General features: G+C 36.0%; 1 long non-coding RNA gene across 1 annotated transcript in view; it reads right to left on the bottom strand.

The window, feature by feature from the left end:
- LOC128250525 (uncharacterized) overlaps window positions 1-2,712 on the bottom strand; it is a 20,581-nt gene extending 17,869 nt beyond the window's left edge. The window contains exon 1 of the long non-coding RNA XR_008266535.1: window positions 1,551-2,712. This is a non-coding gene — a long non-coding RNA (uncharacterized LOC128250525). The remainder of the gene's footprint in view (window positions 1-1,550) is intronic.
- Window positions 2,713-3,138: the final 426 nt, after the last annotated feature.

Here is a 3,138-nt window from a genome sequence, read left to right as displayed (position 1 = left end):
CTTTATTTCTGTATTTCTTTGTTTTCTTGGCTCTGGTCTCATTTTATATTCACGCACATGCAAACATTCGCACTATTTCATTCACGTATGTATATAGGTGCGTGTATGGGCGTGTATGTGTGTGAGTTTGTCTGTGTGTGGCTGCAGATATATATATACACACCCAACGGGATTCCGCACAGTATCCGTCTGCCAAATTTTCTCATCAGGTATTGGTTGGCAATCTTTAACTCGCCCGGTGATACTGCACACTGGAACTGAAACCAAAACAACGCGGCTGCAAAACGAAGGTTTTAACCACACAGACACGCCTGACCAGATTTCTAAAATTTCGACGGAATGGTCACGACAAGATGGGCTTTCATCCTAGATCTGCTAGATGAGAACGTCGTTCTTCCAGCTGCTTTCCTTACTTTGAAAATAAACACAAACTTCTGATGACTGACGGTGGCTCCTTGAGCAAAACGCATTGTATAAAGAAGCACCAACGGGATTTGAACTCACAGAGTGGCAATAAACGGTGGTAATTAAGTGACAGTAGAATAGGTTATACGAAGGTACCCCTGTTGCTAGTACCTAACTTCTGCTCCCGTCCTTTCCACGTATGATATACAATATATGTTACAATTTCCTCGCAGACGATAAGGCCCTTTACGTACACAGTCTGCTAATGTATATTTATTTGTATAATATATATCTAACTTTTTAAACACATGTCTCAATATAGATACGTACATACATACTTATATACAGATGCGTGTGTGTGTGTGTGTGTGTATATGTGTATGTGTGTGTTTGTGTACATAGACACATAGAAATATACAAAAACATATCTATCTATCGATATATATATATATATATCTTAGATAGATAGATAGATAGATAGATAGATAGATAGATAGATAGATAGACGTGAGCTTTAGTTGTGGGAGTAAAATTTACGACGTTTTAAAAATTTCTACAGATATGTACTCATATACATACATACATATATATATATACATCAATTTTTTTCTCCCAATTTTTTTTTCTCCGTATTTTTCTCCTTGTCTCCGTATTCTTTCTGTTGAAGAGCGTAGCTCGAAACGTCAAAGACTTTCCGTATTCCCGAGCGTCATACTAATATATACTTTTGTTATTTACACCACCTGTCCTCGTCTGTTGTTATTTTTTGTATATTCTCCCATATATACATACATATATACATATATGCATACATATATAAATACATAAATAAATTGATATATACATACATATATACATACATATATACATACATATATACATATATACATTCATAATACTTAAATAAACTTACTTGGAAATGGATGTATATATATATATATATATATATATATATATATATGTATATATATATATACGCGTATATATATGTATACACTCACATACACATATATATATGTATGTATGTACGCAAGTATGTATGTATGTATGTATGTATGTATGTATGTATGTATAAGCGAACAACACAATACAATAAAATAGAACATGAAGATATATTGATAAATATACAACAGAAGTGAACTTACGGCAATAGAAGTAGTTAAACACGGAAGTTTCGTGCTGACGAGATAAAATGATTGATAAACCGGTTTGCATCAAATGTAATCCAGTGGTACGCATGTTCGAATTGGCATAACGGTAGGAGAATTTTCCTTTTCCTTCTTTCGTTGTTTTTTTTTTGTTTCTTTTTTGTTTTTTCGATGGGATGATAACTCCAGAGAGCAATAACAGCAGCACCAGAAATATTAGTCTTAGTAGTAGTAGTAGTAGTAGTAGTAGTAGTAGTAGTAGTAGTTGTAGTAGTAGTGGTTGGTCTTGTATTTATCATGATTTTCATTTGTTTCTTCTTTCCTCCGTCATTCCCCGCTCTCTCTCTCTCTCTCTCTCTCTCTCTCTCTCTCTCTCTCTCTCTCTCTGTATCTCTCTCTTTCTCCTTTCAATTTTACTTTTTTTGAATCGGTTATTTGTTTATTTATTTATTTATTTATTTATTTCTGGGAGGGGGGTCGTTTGTTTTCTTATGTTCTGTGTTCAAACCCAGTCGAGATCAACTCTTCGTCCCTCCACTCCACCCCTCCACCCCCGACTCCCTTGAAATGTCGACAGAATTTAAACTATTACAACAGGTCTTAAAACACAATGCAATTGAATAACAAGCCAAGCCTTGGACCTATCCTAGAAACTATTATTCCATCCCTTCCCTTTGGGGGGTGGCGGTAAAATAAGTACCAGCTGCACACTAGGGTCAATGTAATCGACTTACCAATTCCCTAAAATTGCTGGCCTTGTGCCAAAATTTGAAACCATCACTATTATTATTGTTGTTGTTGTTGATATTATTATTAATATTATTATTGTTATTGTTGTTGTTGTTGTTGTCACTTGTTTCCGTCCCCTTAGAATTTTAATGTGAAAGAAAAGTTATTCTTGTTTCTTCTTCTTCTTCTTCTTCTTCTTCTTCTTCTTCTTCTTCTTCTTCTTCTTCTTCTTCTTCTTCTTCTTTTGTCATGTCCTCTCGACCGTTTTTATCTTTCTCCTTCTATCAGCATCCTTCTCAGGCACTCTCACTCATACATCAAGCCTCACCATCATCAAGATCAGCAACGGCCATCATCATTCATCACTCATCATTCATCATTCATCAACATCATAATCTTATTTCAATTCCAATAATCTTCCTCACTACCATCATGCATCACCATCACCACCACCACCACCACCACTACCATAGCAGCCACCGCCACCATTAGTATCATATAATTATTACCATCATCACCATCATACGCGTCATCATCGTCACCGTCGACATCATCATCATCATCATCATCATTTCAAACGCCGCTGCCGCTGACCCTTGCTAACAATATTGTCATCACTAGGGCCCACCCCATCTAAAGGCCATTCCTCACGATCATATAGATAACATCAGCCATAACACATCGTTTGCATCTAACTCGGCTTTTGGGGTGTAGGGAATGGGGGGGGAATTCTGTCCTCCGAGCCTCTCCTTAGTATCTATCTATCTATATATATATATATATATATATACATATTCATATACATACATACATACACACACACACGCACACACACACACACACATACACACACACA

Source organism: Octopus bimaculoides, chromosome 22, assembly GCF_001194135.2.
Source record: "Octopus bimaculoides isolate UCB-OBI-ISO-001 chromosome 22, ASM119413v2, whole genome shotgun sequence".
In the NCBI taxonomy this organism is placed as follows: Eukaryota; Metazoa; Mollusca; class Cephalopoda; order Octopoda; family Octopodidae; genus Octopus; species Octopus bimaculoides.
The sequence above is the reverse complement of the archived record's forward strand: the minus strand, read 5'-3'. Positions and strand labels throughout refer to the sequence as shown.